General features: G+C 36.0%; 1 non-coding gene across 1 annotated transcript; it reads right to left on the bottom strand.

The window, feature by feature from the left end:
• Nucleotides 1-1,149: 1,149 nt before the first annotated feature.
• Nucleotides 1,150-1,340, bottom strand: LOC123849186 (U2 spliceosomal RNA). The gene has a single exon (XR_006792012.1). It is a non-coding gene; the product is annotated as a U2 spliceosomal RNA (small nuclear RNA).
• Between the last annotated feature and the right edge of the window lie 17,163 nt (nucleotides 1,341-18,503).

The following is an 18,503-nucleotide window of genomic DNA, read 5'->3' on the forward strand; positions in this document are numbered from 1 at the left end:
GCCTTCCTCAATTTCTTTCATGAGTATTCTATACTTTTCTGAGTACAGATTCTTAGCCTCTTTGGTTAGATTTATTCCTAGGTATCTTATCGTTTGGGGAGCAATTGTAAATGTGATCAACTCCTTAGTTTCTCTTTCATCTATCTTGTCGTTGGTGTATAGAAATGCCACTGATTTCTGTGCATTGATTTTATAACCTGCCACTTTAGTGAATTCCTATATGAGTTCAAGCAGTTTTGGGGTAGAGTCTTTTTGGCTTTCCACATAAAGTATCATATCATCTGCAAAGAGTGAGAGTTTGACTTCTTGGTTGCTGATTCAGATGCCATTTTTTTGTTTTGTTTTCTGCTTGCTGTGGTTAGGACTTCTAGTACTATGTTGAATAGCAGTGGTGATAGTGGACATCCCTGACATGTTCCTGACCTTTAGGGAAAAGCTCTCAGTTTTTCCCCCATTGAGAATGATATTTGCTGTGGGTTTTTCATAGATGGCTTTTATGATATTGAGGATGTACCTTCTATCCCTACACTCTGAAGAGTTTTGATCAAGAAAGGATGCTGTACTTTGTCAAATGCTTTTTCATCTACTGAGAGGATCATATGATTCTTGTTTTTTCTTTTGTTAATGTATTGTATCACATTGATTGATTTGCAGATGTTGAACCAACCTTGCAGCCCAGGAATAAATCCCACTTGGTCGTGGTGAATAATTCTTTAATGTACTGTTGGATCCCATTGGCTAGTATTTTGTTGAGAATTTTTGCATCCATGTTCATCAAGGATATTGATCTGTAATTCTCCTTTTTGATGGTGTCTTTGGTTTTGGGATCAAGGTGATGCTGGCCTCATAAAATGAGTTTGGAAGTTTTCCTTCCATTTCTATTTTTTGGAACAGTTTCAGAAGAATAGGTATTAATTCTTCTTGAAATGTTTGGTAGAATTCCCCTGGGAGGCCATCTGGCCCTGGGCTCTTGTTTGTTGGGAGATTTTTGATTACTGCTTCAATTTCCTTACTGGTTATTGGGTCTGTTCAGGTTTTCTATTTCTTCCTAGTTCAGTTTTGGTATCTAGGAATGCACCCATTTCTTACAGATTGTCTCATTTTTATTTTTATTTTTTTTTTATTTTAGAAACCGGTTTATTTCCCCCAAGGGGGTGTACCGTTCCTGGAAGTACTGCAATACCAGGTCAATGCGTGGAGTGGACGCAGCAAGCTCCTATTCCATCTCCCTGCTCCAAAAATCCATTTAATATATTGTCCTCGGATAGAGGACGTATCAGATATTAAACTGATAAGAACAGATACTACACTTGATCTTAGCCAAAAGGCCGAGAAGTGATGATTGTCTAATTTTTTGACACACACTTGCTCATAATATGTTCTTATAATTGTTTGTATTTATTTGGTATTGGTTGTGATCTCTCCTCTTTCATTCATGATTTTATTTATTTGGGTCCTTTCTCTTTTCTTTTTGATAAGTCTGGCCAGGGGTTTATCAATCGTTAATTCTTTCAAAGAACCAGCTCCTACTTTTGCTGATCTGTTCTTTGGTTTATTTCATCGATTTCTGCTCTGATCTTTGGTTTCTATTGTTCTGTTCTTTGGTTTCTATTTCATTGATTTCTGCTCTGATCTTTATGATTTCTCTTCTCCTGCTGGGATTAGGCTTTATTTGATGTTCTTTCTCCAGCTCCTTTAGGTGTAGGGTTAGGTTATATTTGAGACCTTTCTTGTTTCTTGAGAAAGGCTTGTATTGCTATTTACTTTCCTCTTAGGACTGCCTTTGCTGCATCCCAAAGATTTTGAACACTTGTGTTTTCATGTTCATTTGTTTCTATGAATTTTTTAAATTCTTCTTTAATTTCCCAGTTGACCCATTCATTCTTTAGTAGGATGCTCTTTAGCCTTCATGTATTTGAGTTCTTTCCAACCTTCCTCTTGTGATTGTGTTCTAGTTTCAAAGCACTGTGGTCTGAAAATATTATTTTCCCAGGGAATTATCCCAATCTTTTGGTGTGGTTGAGACCTGATTTTTGACCCAGGATGTGATCTATTCTGGAGAATGTTCCATAGGCACTAGAGAAGAATGTGTATTCTGTTGCTCTGGGATGGAATGTTCTGAATATATCTGTGAAGTCCATCTGGTCCAGTGTGTCATTTAAAGCCTTTATTTCCTTGTTGATCTTTTGCTTAGATGATCAGTCCATTTCAGTGAGGGGAGTGTTAAAGTCCCCTACTACTATTGTATTATTGTCGATGTGTTTCTTTGATTTTGGTATTAATTGGCTTATATAATTGTCTGCTCCCATGTTAGGGGCATAGATATTTACAATTGTTAGATGTTCTTGTTGGACAGACCCTTTAAGTAGGATATAGAATCCTTCCTCATCTCTTATTATAGTCTTTGGTTTAAAATCTAATTTGTCTGATATAAGGATTGCCACCCCAGCTTTCTTTTGATGTCCATTAGCATGGTAAATGGTTTTCCACCCCCTCACTTTCAATCTGGGGTTGTCTTTGGGTCTAAAATGAGTCTCTTGCAGACCGCATATCGATGGGTCTTGTTTTTTTATCCAATCTGATACCCTGTGTCTTTTGATTGGGGCATTTAGCCCATTTACATTCAGGGTAACTGTTGAAAGATATGAATTTAGTGCCATTGTATTGCCTGTCAGGTGACTGTTACTGTATATTGTCTGTGTTCCTTTTCGGTCTATGTTACTTTTAGGCTCTCTCTTTGCTTAGAGGACCCCTTTCAATATTTCTTGTAGGGCTGGTTTTGTGTTTGCAAATCCCTTTAGTTTTTGTTTGTCCTGGACCCTTTTTATCTCTCCTTCTATTTTCAATGACAGCCTAGCTGGATATAGTATTCTTGGCTGCCTATTTTTGTCATGTAGTGCTCTGAATTTATCATGTCAGTCCTTTCTGGCCTGCCAGGTCTCTGTGGATAGGTCTGCTGCCAATCTAATGTTTCTACCATTGTAAGTTGCCGACCTCTTCTCCCGAGCTGCTTTCAGGATTTTCTCTGTCTCTTAGACTTGTAAGTTTTACTATTAGATGTGGGGGTGTTGACCTATTTTTATTGATTTTGAGAGGGGTTCTCTGTGCTTCCTGGATTTTGATGCCTGTTTCCTTCCCCAAATTAGGGAAGTTCTCACTATAATTAGCTCCAATATACTTTCTACCCCTCTCTTTCTTCTTCTTCTGGGATCCCAATTATTCTAATATTGTTTCATCTTATGGTATCACTTATCTCTAGAATTCTCCCCTCGTGATCCAGTAGTTGTTTATCTCTGTCTCAGCTTCTTTGTTCTCCATCATTTGGTCTTCTATATCATCAATTCTCTCTTCGCCTCATTTATCCTAGCAGTGAGAGCCTCCATTTTTTATTGCACCTCATTAATAGCTTTTTTGAGTTCAACTTGGTTAGACTTTAATTCTTTTATTTCTCCAGAAAGGGATTCTCTAGTATATGCTATGCTTTTTTCAAGCCCAGCTAGTATCTTTATAATCATCATCTGAACTCTAGTTCTGACATCTTACTAATGTCTGTATTGATTAGGTCCCTGGCAGTTGGTACTGCCTCTTGTTCTTTTTTTTGAGGTGAGGTTTTCCATCTTGTCATTTTGTACAGAGAAGAACAGATGAATGAGAGAACAAAATGCTAAAAGGATAATGAGGATCCTAGAAAAATACACACTAAACAAATCAGAAGAGACCCAAAACCAGGGGGAAAAGAAAGAAGAAAAAAAAAAAAAGATTATGATCAGGCTGGTGAATAGAACAGAGCCACACACTAGATTTTGGGCTTTTTTTTTTTTTTTGGTCTGTTAGAAGAAAGTGCCTCCGAAAATTTTAAAGAAAGAACAACTTGTAATATATACAAAAATAAGGGTAAATACAATGAAGGGATGGGATATAAGTGTAAAGATGAAAATTTAAAAAAAAAGATTTTAAAAAAGGAATTGATAAGATGAGAATTTGGTTGAAAAAAGAAAGAAGAAAAATTAAAAAAAAAAAAAAAAAGGAGAGAATGTGATCAAGTGGGAAACTAGAACAAAGCCATACACTAGATTTAGGGTATATTTTGGTCTGTTGGAAGAAACTGTATCCCAAAATTTTAAAGTAAGAAAAACTTATACATATATACAAGAAATAAGGCTTAATACAATGAAGGGATAGAATATGACTGTAAAAATGAAAATTAAAAAATATTTTTAAAAAGGAATTGATAGATGTTGGTTGAAAAAAGGAAAGAAGAAAAATTCAAAAAAAATAAAGAAAGAAAGAAAGAAAGAAAGAAAGAAAGAAAGAAAGAAAGAAAGAAAGAAAGAAATAGAAAAAGAAAAAAATACAGGCACCTGGGTGGCTCAGATATTACGTGTCTGCCTTTGGCTCAGGTCATGGTCCCACGGTCCTGGGATCGAGCCCCACATCAGGCTCCCTGCTCAGTGGGAAGCCTGCTTCTCCCTCTCCCACTCCCCCTGCTTGTGTTCCCTCTCTCACTGTGTCTCTCTCTGTCAAATAAATAAATAAAATCTTAAAAAAAATTTTTTTTTTAATTAACTTTGAAAGACTAAGGAATCATGGGGAAAAAAGCAACAAATTTTCCCCTAGTGCTGGAGTTTTGCCATTCTCATTGATTGGTAAACTTGTTCTTGGCTGGATGTTCTTACTGATTTTCTGGGGGAGGGGCCTGTCACAGTGGTTCTCAGATGTCTTTGCTGGAGGTGGAATTGCCCTGCCCTTGCAGGGTCTGGGCTAAGGAATCTGCTCGGGTTTGCTCTCGGGAGCTTTTGTTACCTGCAAGCTTTCCCTACAGCTTTGGAGGATGAGAGTCAAAATGGCGGCCTCTCAATCTCCACCGTGGAGGGGCAGAGAACTTGGGGCCCCACTCCTCAGTGAGCCCCCAGAGAAAAGCAGTCAATCACTCCCATCTTCCGGGTCTCCCGCCGCACTCCATGTTCACCTGGCCTGTGACCAAGCATTTCTATCTCTGGCACATGGCCCACTGTGGAGTCTCCAAACCCAGCAGATTCCTGTGGTGTGCTCTTGAATCACTCCTCCTGGGGAAGGAAGGGGAGTCTCCCCAAATCTGCTGCTTGTTGGGTCCTTGCTGGAGAAGCAGTGGCCCGACTGTGCCATGGATCAGGGTTTATGGCAACCCTGAGCTGAGAGCCCACTCCTAAGCTCCATCTCTGCAGCCGGCTTCCTTGCCCCAATACCTGGGAGCTCTGCCAAACTCAGGCACCCCAGGTCCTTCTGTGACCCCGAGGGTCCTGAGACCACACTGTCCCAGCAAGGTTCCCCTCCCCGCTTGGCCACTGGAGTGATGTCCCTCAGTGCTGCAGACTTCTAAAAGTTCTGATTTTGTGCTCTGCTGCTCTATCTTTGCTGGTAGCTGGCTGACGGAGGCACCCACCCACCGACCCCCATCTATCTTCCCAAATATCACCTCGGATTCACTTCTCTGCATGTCCTACCTCCCAGAAAGTCGTCGCCTTTCTGTTCAGAGAGTTGCTGCTATTCTTTTTTCAATCTCCTGTTGAGTTTGTAGGTATTCTGAATGGTTTGATAACTATCTAGCTGAATTCCTGGGACCAGACAAAATTTAGGTCTCCTACCTCTCCACCATCTTGCTCCTCTCTCCAATATTTATAAACTCTTAACATTTTCATGATATTCTTCTCAATCTGTTCTTATCTAATTCCTACATAACTCTATATTGGGATCATCAAAACGCTGGATGGCCCTCCACAACCCTGTATTTCAGTGTCTTCAGGCTTTTGTTTATCTATTCTCTTGCTTGGAAAGCCATTCTTCTGTTCTTCTGCTATGGAAATCCTGTTCATCTTTCAAGCCTAGGTGAAATATTTGATTTTTTTCTTCAAAGCTTTCCTTTAGCTCTTAATAAATTAATCTTCCTTTTAATTTAATTTGTTTTCTTTGCATGTGTTGTATTTCCATACCATGGTTTTATAATTTTATTAATATGCTTTTCTCTTCTAGCTCATTATCATATTTGGTTTTCTGTGCAGCTACACAAATGTGCTTATCAAAATCTCATGCTGCAGGGAGCATGTTTGAGGGACAGCTACTGCTAGGAGCCCTCTAGATCCACCTGTGAGTTCTTGTCAAAGCCAAGCTTCACTCAGGCTACTCATAGCCTGTGATGAGTAAGCACTCAGGTTCACTCCTCTGAGATGCAGCACTCATTAAATAAACACCTGTGGGCTCGCCAGAGTCTCTAACTCTTCCTACTCCATCCTTTTTCCTTCTCTCTCAACTTCACAGGGATCAGACCCACTCTTTCCTCCTTGTCTGGCTCCCTTTCCCCCTTCCTTCACAGGTATAATTCTCTAGTAGGATCCGTCTGCCTCTTGAAGATTCCAAGTAATTCTCTGCCTTCTTGAGAAGATTTGTTTCTTATTTAAATTTTAATTCCCTGGGACCTAATATGGTAGTTTGTATGTAATGAGCACTTGCCAAATACTGTCAGTCATGGTCTCCTATAGAAATTGACTACAGAGTCACTGTTATTGGAATTTAAATGTTTTTAAATGGATATGGACCCAAGTATTTTGACCTCTTAAGTGTTTGTTTTGTGAGTGTGTGAAAAGACAGTCAGTACAGAGCGTAAGTCATCCAATGTTTTTCAGTCATTTCAGTGAATAATATTCTTCCAGTATAAAAGAAAGAAAACCCAATTTAAAATGGCTCTTGAATATGTATAAAACAAATATATTAGCCCATAGTTTTGAAAAATCTGGAGGTGTTTGTTATCAGATACCGTTGGATGCAGAAGCTGAAATAAACTCAAATCTAGTCTCATACTTCCCATATATAGATTATACTTTCTTGTTGATTTTGGTATTTTCTCTGACTCATGTCATATTTTTGCACACATCATGGACCTAAGCCACCAGCAGATTCAAGCTTCATCCTTTCTTCTTAACAACAATCAGTGATAGGAAATGATGGAGAATGAGATGGGTTACAGAGATAGAGAGGAAGAGAGACGAGATGAGTATTATATCATCTGCTTAACTGGTTTCAGCTCAGGTTGTGGTCTCAGGGTGGTAAGATCAAGCCCCTGTGCTCAGCACAGAGTCTGCTTTGGATTCTCTCTCCCTCTCCCTCTGCCCATCCCACTTGATCTCTCTTTCTCCCTTCCTCTTTCTCTCTCTAAAATAAAAAAATAAATCTTTAAAAAAATAAAATTAAAATCACATTCTAAATGCATTTCTCACTTATGCATTTTAAATTAGAATGCTAAAATTAATCTATCTTTAAGTAAATTATTTTAAATATTGCACATATGTTAAAAATGAACACATTCTCTGTAACAGAAAATTATTACTACTAATGATTTACTTTTAATTTTGGTATTTAAGTTTCATTTTTCCATTCTAAAATATTTACACAGCAAAGGAAAAACTATGTTATAATAAGACTAATTTTAAGTGAATAGCCAAGTGATATGTTTGTGGTTATCAATCAAAGCAATTTTCCTTCACTTTTATTGATGTATATCATACATAGAGACAGTGCTCACTGTAGCAGCACATATACTAAAATCACACATAAAGACAACTTAACAAAGCCTAAATGCATAGTTCAATGAATTCTCACAAAATCTATGTGACCAAATAACCAATATGCAGAACTAGAAATAGTATTATCAAAAATGTGGAAGGTGCTTTATACACATTCCTGTCAATATCCCACAAAGGAAACCATTATCTGACATCTGTCACCATAGATTATCTTTTCTGGTTTTGAACTTAAAATCAATGGAAATACACTGCATGAAAATACCTTTTCAGTTATCTTAGGTTTCATATTGACTAGAGAATTTGCCTAAGATTCAGAATTAGAGATTCTTGCCTCCAACACAGACTGAACCCACTGAGCCTTGTTTACAAATGTGATAACACAAATACCTTAACTTTAAAGTCTTGGTTAACTTTGCTTTCAAAGCTCACAAGCCTAACTTTTAAGTTATATCCAGTTACCAAATGCTTTTATGAGAAGTATGCAATCCTAAAGATTAGATTATAAATGAATTTCTGTGTGGCATCAGCTGTATTTGCATTTTTTTTCTTTTAATATATCTAAATATCTTCTTTTTTTAAAGACTTATTTATTTATTTGAGAGAGAGAGAGCACAAGCAGGAGGGAAGAGGGAGAAGGAGAGAGACTCTCAAGCAGACTTTGCACTGACCAGAAAGTCCAACGTGGGGCTCAATTTCACAACCCTGAGATCACAACCTAAGCCAAAACCAAGAGTTGGTAGCTCAACTGTTTGGCTACTGAGGACATTACTGCTATGAACACTGGGGTGCATATGGCCCTTCTTTTCACTACATCTGTGTCTTTGTGGTAAATATCCAGGAGTGCAATTGTTGGGTCATAGGGTAGCTCTATTTTTAATTTTTTGAGGCACCTCCACACTGTTTTCCAAAGTGGCTGTACCAACTTGCATTCCCACCAGCAGTGTAAGATGGCAGAGTGGGGCACCAATCAAGTTCAGAATGAAATCAGGTTATGTACCCTTTTTAAGGTAGTCATCTCCCTGAATTTTCTGGGGCTCACAGACTCATCACATTCCCCTAAACTATAGGAGGAGCCTGGATGAGAAGCAATAAAGGGCATTTTGGCAGCAGTTTTAGTTCATATGAACAGGATACCCTTGCTTGTACTATTCTTACATGTCTTAAGGAAGAGAGAGGCTTCTGATTCTGAAGGATTTATGGTGGTCTGAATGTATCATTTTAACATTTTCTGCCTGCCTAAATAATTAGAAAGACAGTCATCATACATGATGGAAAATCAATAATTATATATTATGTGTATATGTGCTTGTATGATTTGGAAACACATTTTAATGATTTTTTTTAATTAATTGGAATACAAATTTAAGAATTGCTAACATTTGAAAATATACAAACTTTGACCAATAATAATAACAAATAATAACAAAGTTAAAACAGGAAAATTTGAACTAGGAAAATACCTAAATTTGAGACCTGTCTCTGCCACTAATTTGCTGTATGAACGTGAACAAGTTATGAATTCACTGTACCTGAGATCTTTCTTCCATTAAAATTGAGTCAAACTCAATTCATATATTATTTGACAAAAACTTATTGAATATTAATCACAATCCTAAGAGGTAAGAAGTGAAAGACCAATGAGGAAAGAAACAAATAATTGTCACATGATGCTTTTTAGAGTTGATGTGTATGTCACTTACCAGAGAACATGAAAAATGACTAACTGACCCCTAGAAATCCTAAAACTGGCCAAGAAGAATGTTCACCTCACTCACATGTAAAAAGCAAAGGGAAAGGAGAAGGGAGGGGGGAGGGGGAAGAAAAAAGGGAGGGGGAAAGGGGCAGAGAAGGGAGGGAAGAGGAGGGAGGAAAGAAGAAAGGGAGGAAGAAAGGAAAGAATTACCTGGCAACATTTAAAACTCAGAAGATTTCATACAAAAAATTAGGAATTCTAGACTTTTCTTGAGGAATCAAAACATCTAACTGAATTGAACTCCTATTATTGCAAGGCCACGTTCTGCTAGAGATAACTGATGGGTGTTCATTTAAGAAGGGAGTAAAGGAAATCCAAACAGAGGAAACCGAGAAGACATGAAACAGCATGGTTCATTCAGGTCAATCAAGTGTATCAGGATCAGTGGATAAAACCATGGGGAGAGATGACACTGGAGAAATGAGCACATAAGAAGGTTATGATTAGCCTTATAACTGATACTTAAGAAGTTAAATTTTATTCTACAGGAAATGAGGAATTAATAACAATTTTAAAGAGTTATTTCTAATATTTTACAGCCTATGTCAAGTAAGCAAAAGGTGACAGTAGCTGTGTTCTTCAAAACAAATGAAAATAAGAATTAATTAAAAATTGTTTATACTTATTTTTGACATTTCTATGATGGGAATAACTAGTTGAATTTAAGATTCACGTTTATTAGCTTTAACAATAAAATACTGTAACGCACTTAGCATTTCAAGAGTTTCCTTTATAATTCTAAAAAGTTGAATAATTTAAAATAGACATGTAAGTTTTTAAAATCTGATGTAAGTCCTCTTTTGGATATTATTTCCCTGTTTAGAAGAACATGGGCAAGATAAACATATCCTTGTGTACCAATACGACAGTTACTCTCCATCAAGGATCACTTCTAATCCCATGGTTCTTTAACCTATCTATAAATCATGTACTTATTAGTTCTCTATCTTATAGAAATACTCAAAACATTCCTGAGATGTCCTCTCTGAAGAGTATTAGATTCCTTATTAACTAATGAAAGATACTCAAGAAGTCTCAAAATAGAGGTATGAGCCTAGGTTCTCCAGGAAAAAAAAAAAAAAAAGAAGAACAAATAGGATCTATATGTATTTATTATATATATAAAGAGATTTATTATAAGAAATTGGTTCACATGGTTATGGAGGTGAAAAAGTCCCAAGATCTGCACTTGGCAAGCAAGAAACACAGAAAAGCCAATGGTATAGTTTCAATCTGAGTCCAAAGGCCTGAGAATCAGGAAAGCTGATGGTATCATTTCAAGTATGAGTCAGAATCTGAAAGCAGGAGAACCCAATGTCCCAGCTTGAAAACATCTGCAGAAAGTGAATTCTTCCTTACCCTGACTTTCCTTCTATTCAGACTTTCAATGAATTAGAGGAGGCCCATCCACACTAGGGATGGCAATCAGCTTTATTCAGCCTATCAATTCAAAGAAAAAACAAAATCAACACCTTAATAGACACATCCAGAATAATGTTCAATCAGATATCTCCACATCATGTGGCCCAGTCAACTTGTCATATAAAATTAATCATCACAAATCCAACCCTTGTCAACTTGGCACTTTATACATCTCCTTAAACCATACTGAATTTCTGAATGAGGATGAAAATAACAAGGTCCTAATTCTGCCTAACATGATACAATTACCCGGTTTACAACTGAAAACACAATTAGCCTATTCTCCAGGAGAAGAGGTGAAGTCTTTAAGTGAAGTTTACTTTTCTCCTTGATATCTATAACTTAAATTCATGATGTAAATTTAATAATATTAATGTACTAGGATATAACTGATACATCTTATGTTACATGATAAGGGAAAAAGAGAAGGAAGAAAGCAGAAATTTGCTTAATACACACACACAAACATAGTCATAACAAAATAAGGAGGAAATACTCATGACAATTACGTTCCTCCTTTCTACAACTGATCATAATGACTGTAACTGGTATTTACAACTACCTTCATCCACTACATATTCTGTATTCCCTTTACCTTCAGCAAGTGTCTCAGTTGATTGTGGGTCTTTACATGGTAAAGTGACCTAAAACTTCATTCCTGAAGGCACTGGGGCATTAGTAATTCTGCCTAGATTGGGTTGTAGTTTTTCATGAATATTTATCATAGGGCATAGTAATAATAAGGGATGACCTATAGGAGTAGAGGATGGGCTAGATGGGGAATTGATATTAGGGACGGCACTTGTTGTGAAATCAGTATTGTACTATATGTTAACTACCTAAAATTTAAATAAAAAATAAATAAAATTTTAAAAATTAAAAAAAAAAAAGAGGTATTGAGATACCTACTGATATGCCCTACAATACTGGACTCCTAGAAATTTCACTGAGTTAGGTAGGTGGCCCCTGACTTTTTGCCAGATTTACTTCTTACCCTCTGACACAGAAATGTCTTACCAATAAGTCTGGAGTAGTTGCTACTTCTTGCTTATTAGGTCTGATCAGAATAACGTCAGCACTCCTAAGTATCATTGTGATATCCTGTGAAAGGGAGTGGATAGGGATATGAATATGTGTGTGTGTGTGTGTGTGTGTGGTGTGTATATGTTTATATACATAAACAAACCCAGGAGAGTACATGGTATACTTCCAGTCCAAGTCTGAAGGCCTGAGAAACAAACCAATGTTAGAAGTTCCAGTCTGAGTCCAAGTCCAAGAACAAGAGAGACCTATGTCCTTGGTCAAAGACAGTCACATATAGTGTGAATTCTCCCTTACTTCACTTTTTCTTTATTCAGATCTTGAACGGATTGGATGAAGTCCACCCACACTGGGGAAGACAATCTTTACTCAGTCTATGGATTCAAATGTTTTTCTCATCCCAAAATATCCTCATAGACACATTCAGAGTAATGTTTAATGAAATATCTGGGCACTCTGTGGCCCAGTCAAGACTCAAGAAATGAAGCATAACAGAAGGTTCTTATTTCCTCTAAAAATCCTATGACTAAAATTTATTTTTTGCATACATAATATACAACCTAAAATACATGTGGCACATTTTAACAAGCAGTTTAAGCTAAACAAAAGTCAATATGCTTTCTGAAAAAGTAATATTTTTTTAGTATTTTTAGACCTAAGAGATTAAGTAGGTTTAAATTTAACATTAAAAAAATTGTTAGTATAAAATTCTCTGGCCTAGTTGCAAATCATAGTACCTCCTGTAAGGTAAGAAAAATTTCTCTCTTGGGGTGCCTGGGTGGCTCAGTTGATTAAGCAACTGCCTTTGGCTCAGGTCATGATCCTGGAGTCCCAGGATAGAGTCCCATATCTGGCTCCCTGCTCGGTGGGGAGTCTGCTTCTCCCTCTGACCCTCCCCCTCTCATGCTCTCTCTCTATCTCATTCTCTCTCTCAAATAAATAAAAAAAATCTTAAAAAAAAAAAAGAAAGCAAAATTTCTCTCTCAAGGGTAGTGTGGATGTCCTACTATAATTCTGCCTCTTTCCTAAATGATTAATACTGTAATAGACCAAATGAAATCTTCCTGTACCTATTTTTTGTTTCAGCATTTTAGCAACTGATGATGTGCACTCAGTATAATGAAGCTTGATATTGCTGATCCTAATTTCTCAGGTAATTTAAAATGTAATAGAAAGATAAATTTCAGTAACAAAGATGAGTTATCTTTATAAGGAAATATATAATAAATCCTTCTTTAATAAAATCTTTAATAAATTATTTCCTTTTAAACAAACACAGATGTTTTATTTCAAAAATCCTTTAGCCATATTGCCGTTTAATCAAAATTTACTAAAAATGGCTTCACTTTGGTAAATCTTTACATTACTATCTAAGCCACCCTTCCTATTATGCTTCAAAATAAGAGAGACTTCAGGCTGTAATCTAAAGATTTATATCAAAGTGAGGTGAAACATGATGATAAATTTGAATTTAAAAAAGGAAACTTGTACTGTGTCATAAAGGATTTATTTGTTCACTAAATAATTTTTTGAATATCTTTTGGAATTTTATTTTTCCCAATTAGTGTTCAGATACATATTCATTTTTATTTGTGCTTTCTTTGACAACTGAAGTAAGAACCACTTTCTAATTAGGCATAAATCAGACTTCATTGGCTCAAGTCCACAGGCTACAAACCAAAATCATAACTTGGTCATGATTCTCAGCCAAATGTGTTGGTTTCATGTGGATTTATATTGAGGTCTTCAAGAGAACTACTAAATTTTCCAGAACATATAATGTCCCAGTAGTGCGAGAGTCAGGGAAGATTAGAAATACGGCATCGGGGTTTTCACAGATGGTGTGCCCTTTACAGAAAGGTGCATCCATGATATGCTCAAAGCTTTTTAAGCCTCAAATCATATCCTGGGCTTTAGTTATCATGAAGACTGCAGAATCTATTATGTAAATTTAAGTGAAATACTTGAATTGAAAGTAAAATTGGCTTCTCTAACTTTTAAATGGGAGACGCTCTTCTCTTTATTATAATCTAAGTCAGTTTTAAAAGTAAGTTTCAGTTACTAATGGGCTCTATAAAAATTCTGTTGGGTTTAATAGTTTACAATAGTTTTACTCACATTTCTATTCTACTCCCCTCCCTGTTCCTTCTCCCCATTATTTCCCCAAACCACTTCAGGTAGGACAACTGCAATTAGAAGTGATGGAATGAAAATAGATTAATTTCCTTTTACCTCTGACACTGGCAGCTCTCAGCCAAGAAAAAATTGGTAGAAAGTAAGACTTTTACATCACTTCTTTTTTTTTCTTTTTTTTCTTTTTTGAGCCTTCAGTTAAATTCAAGGTGAAAGAGATCACTGGTAATATAAAAAGGTACAGTATACTTAATTTCTGACAAGATACAACCCCTGCATGTGTTAGTCACTGATGAATGCATTTTATAGATTTATAAACCATTTGTTTATGAAGAAAGAGAAAGAGGGGAGTGTCTAAGATGGTTACAAAACTGGATAAACATGATGAAAAGATAATATTTCTTTGAGGGAAAAATTGAATAAAAATAATTCTATGATGATGAATAGGATAAAGCTTGTTTCAGGAGGCAGTAGAATCATTAAAAATCATTCAGGAATCTATGACGAAATGATAAAGATTGGGATGTAAATTATATTCTCAAAAACATAGTAAAGAGTTAATTGATTCTTTTTCAAGAATATTTTATGATATACTAGATTTTCTCAATTTTATTCTAAGGTCTAAAATATAGATCAGAGTGTTTAGCAGCCCATGGTGATGCTGTTTTTTCCTCTCTTTTGATGTTTTTGATGTCTTTTCATGTGGTACCATAAGAGGGTGAAGGCAAAGGATAATATGAATTTAAAATTGTTTTAAACATTATTGATCTCTGAGTGAATTGCTTTATATCAAATTATAAGTCTTATTTCCAAAAATCTTTTTTTTCTTCTCTGTAAAATATTAGCCTGATTTTCCCCTTTCCTGTAACCTACTTTGAATTTAATTTGAATGCAAATCAGTGGTTTGGTTTTAATGGAAATTTAAGTCCTGGGGCTCCACTGCCCTTCTTCCTTGTCTTCTTTTGTCTCCTCTTCCTCAGTTTGAATCCTTCTGTACTGGACTTCTAACTCCACATGTCTGACACCTAATCCTGCTCCTTCCATCTTCTACCCTTCCAAATATTTTCGAGATATCTGCACGAGGATGTCTCATATCATTCAAAATCATAATAAGCTAAGTCAGACTTCTCATGCGGAAGGTAGAACCTAAGTTAGGACACTAGGGCTGCCTGCCAAAACTGTTTCACTGTCTATTTTTGCATGGTTGTGAGCTAACGAAGTTTCTTTACATTTTTAAATTGTTGAGAAAAAAAGAGAAAGAGTAGTATTTCATGGCACTTTCAAGAAAATTATATAAAGTCCAAATGTTAGTGTTCAAAAATAAAAGTCTTATTTGAAAAATACACATGCTGATATATTTATTTTTTAAAGATTTTATTTATTTATTTTAGAGAGAGAGAGCACATGTACACGTGCACGCAGGGGGGAGGGGGGATACAAAGGGATAGGGACCAAGGGGGAGGGAGAGGGAAGAGCAGCAGACTCAGCATGGTGGGCTCCACCTCAGGACCCTGAGATCATGACCTGAGCCAAAATCAAGAGTCAGAGGCTTAATCAACTAAGCCACCCAGGCGCCCCACATGCTGATATATTTAAATATTGTCTTTGGCTAATTTAGTGCTACAAAGATAGAGACTTTATACCTAACAAAGTCTATATATTTGGTATCTGGTCTTTTACATATGTTTGGTAACCCTTGATGTAGAACACAAGGTACATAAGGGCAAGGATTTCCCTGCCTTATTCATTGTTGCATCCCCAGTACAATGGACAGAGGACAACATAGTACACTGGATAAAGGACACTATACTGGTCTTTTTTCAAAAATATTTGTTCAAAGAAAAAAAACAGGTACACAAATCTTGTTATCTAATTTCTCCATTTTATATTATTAAACAATAATCTAATAGTACAAAATCTGTCTCTTTTTTAAACTTCAATTCTTGAGCAAGTCTTTTTAGTTCTATCTGCATTCTGTCTTCTAGTTTTCCTTTCAGCTTTCAATTTCCATCGCCCTTGCTTTAAGTGAGGCCTTTATTACATCAGACCTACAACATAATCACTAAACACCACAGCATTCATTGGCTATGCCATCAAACTACTCTTCATACTGCTACTCTCTGATATTATTTTGCCAACTACTATGCAATTCTCTGCATTCAAAAAGCATAAGATATAAAAGGGGAAGTGGTAGATATAGGGGACTAAAAGGGGAGAGATAGAGATGCACTATTCTCTGAGCCCCTACTGTGTGCTGGTCATTTCCTCTGTTCCTCACAAAGATGCTACATGTCAAATATTCTGAACCATATTTTCCATGTGGAAAAAAATACTGATCAGAAAAATTGCCATTTGCCAAATACTGCATATCATGTAAACAGATGTGTTCACAATTCATAACTCATCCTTGCTCATTATAAAGCCTTTATTTTTAGTTCCTAAACAGACAGAAACTAATAGAAACACACCCCTTATATGTGAAATACACCAATTACTGGAAGAATCACTGACAGAAAGATGCAGGGCAATGTCTGACAGGTGCTACAGTCAGCAGCAAATATCCAGAGGAACATTGCACATGACCTCCAGGAGGAGTGGATTAGAATGTGCTTTGCTCAACCTGAAGACATTCACAGCAAAGGTTACAGCCACTGCCAGCAAAGGGCATCACTGTATATTCAAGGACAAGTTAGAGAAAGGAAAACATGATTAAATCACAGCCCCAGAAAAGCCTGAGAGAAGGCAAAGGCTATGACAAATGTATAAAACACTCTATATAATTGCCAACAAACAAGAATGCCAAAAAAATGGAAACAGGAAGCAGATACATAACAATTCGCTCCCTGAATTTTTATATGTTCCAACTTATATTACATGTTCAAGTTCCAACAAATATGAGTAGTGGCTATTAAATTATAGTCTATTTGCTAATTTGGCCAGCTTCCTTAATAACCCTGTACACCTTTCAACATCTATAAAATGCTGGAGTTTAATTAACTGTTCTATAAGATAGCCCATAGTTTTTCAGTCAATGGGGTTTTGAAACTCTGATGTTAAAAACTGTTTTGTATGGTAAAGAAAGTAATTGTTATGACTATGGTAACCTTAGAATTCTGTGTGTGTGAAAACAGCAATTAGATTGTCATACATCTCTGTGTGTATATGTGTACTTAATACATAATTCATTTTATCAGCTATGTACAGAATAATATTACATAATCTGTAACTTAACTATTCTATCAAACTCCTTCACACTCAATTTTTCTCCTCAAATAGATGATCGAATGCTATAAGCAGTATTATAAGTTAACTTGGTCTAGATTGCAGTTTGGTAGGTTGTAGTTTTACACCAGTAAATTTAATAAATGCATACCTTAAAATTATTTTATTTCTGTAACATGAGCATCATTGTTTTTCCTACATATTCTTACTTGAGCCTCAAATCAAAATAGTAATAGATGGGACCACGAATATATTTCTTCAATATCCTGAAGGTAAGTATTTGGCTAAAATATAAGATGTTTCATCTGGTCTTTTGCAGTTAGGGGAGAATCATTTGCCTGAATTCATGTCCAGTTTGATTCTGGTGAGATTGGAAAAGTGGTAAGTTATGTCTTTTGTGAGATAGTTTTGGGGATAAATCCTACAATTGATATAACTATTCCTGTAGTTAGAGGGGCGCAAGCATTTTTAAAGTCAATTCCATCTGTGTATTAAGAGACTTGACTAGAAAAGGTACAGAAAAATTTTAAAAATCACCAATTAAAAAATATTAGCATATAACATTCTATATAGTGTTTTAATTAATGAGCAAAAATAATGCTTTATAAATACTTTATGATCTCTCTTATATGGTGAATCTAGAAAAGTTGAACTCCTAGAACTAGGGAACAGAATGATGGTTGCCAAGGGGCTAGGAGCCGGGGTGGGGGGGATGGGAAGATGTTGGTCAAAGGGTACACACTTTCAGTTATAAGACAAGTAAGTTCTAGGGATCGAATGTATAACATGATAATTATACTTAATAATACTGTATTGTATTCTTAAAATTAGCTAAGGGAGCAGATCTTAAGTGTTCTCACCACACACACACAGAGGTAACTATGTGAGGTGATGGATGTGTTAATTAACATGATTATAGTAATCATTTCACCAGGTACACACATATTCATTCATCATATCGTATACCTTTAAAAAGTCACATTGTACGACCTAATTATATGCAATTTTTATTTCTCAATTGTACCTCAATACAGCTGGAAAAAAAAATAAAACAGATTCACGCTCCCTCCAAAATAACTTTAAACTTTACTATAATGACTGAAAATCATATCAAGAATGGTAAATGCACTAACGAACTATCTTTCCTCCTAACATATAAATTTTCCTCCTCACCTCCTAACTTATAAGAGGTTAAGTGTTTTCACATTTAGCTATAGATGATCTTAGTCAACTTTTCACCCCTCAGAAATGAGTGCTTTCAAACAAAGGATTTCATAAAATGTATCACCAGGACTGTTCATAATTTATTAATGTAGTGTGTGTGTGTGTGTGTGTGTGTGTACGCATGCTGGGAAGTTGCAGTCTCGTCTAAGGGA

The sequence above is a fragment of the Mirounga angustirostris genome, unplaced genomic scaffold (genome assembly GCF_029215605.1).
Source record: "Mirounga angustirostris isolate CCGP_5_RB_7025 unplaced genomic scaffold, mMirAng1.0.hap1 SCAF_2, whole genome shotgun sequence".
Lineage (NCBI taxonomy): Eukaryota > Metazoa > Chordata > Mammalia > Carnivora > Phocidae > Mirounga > Mirounga angustirostris.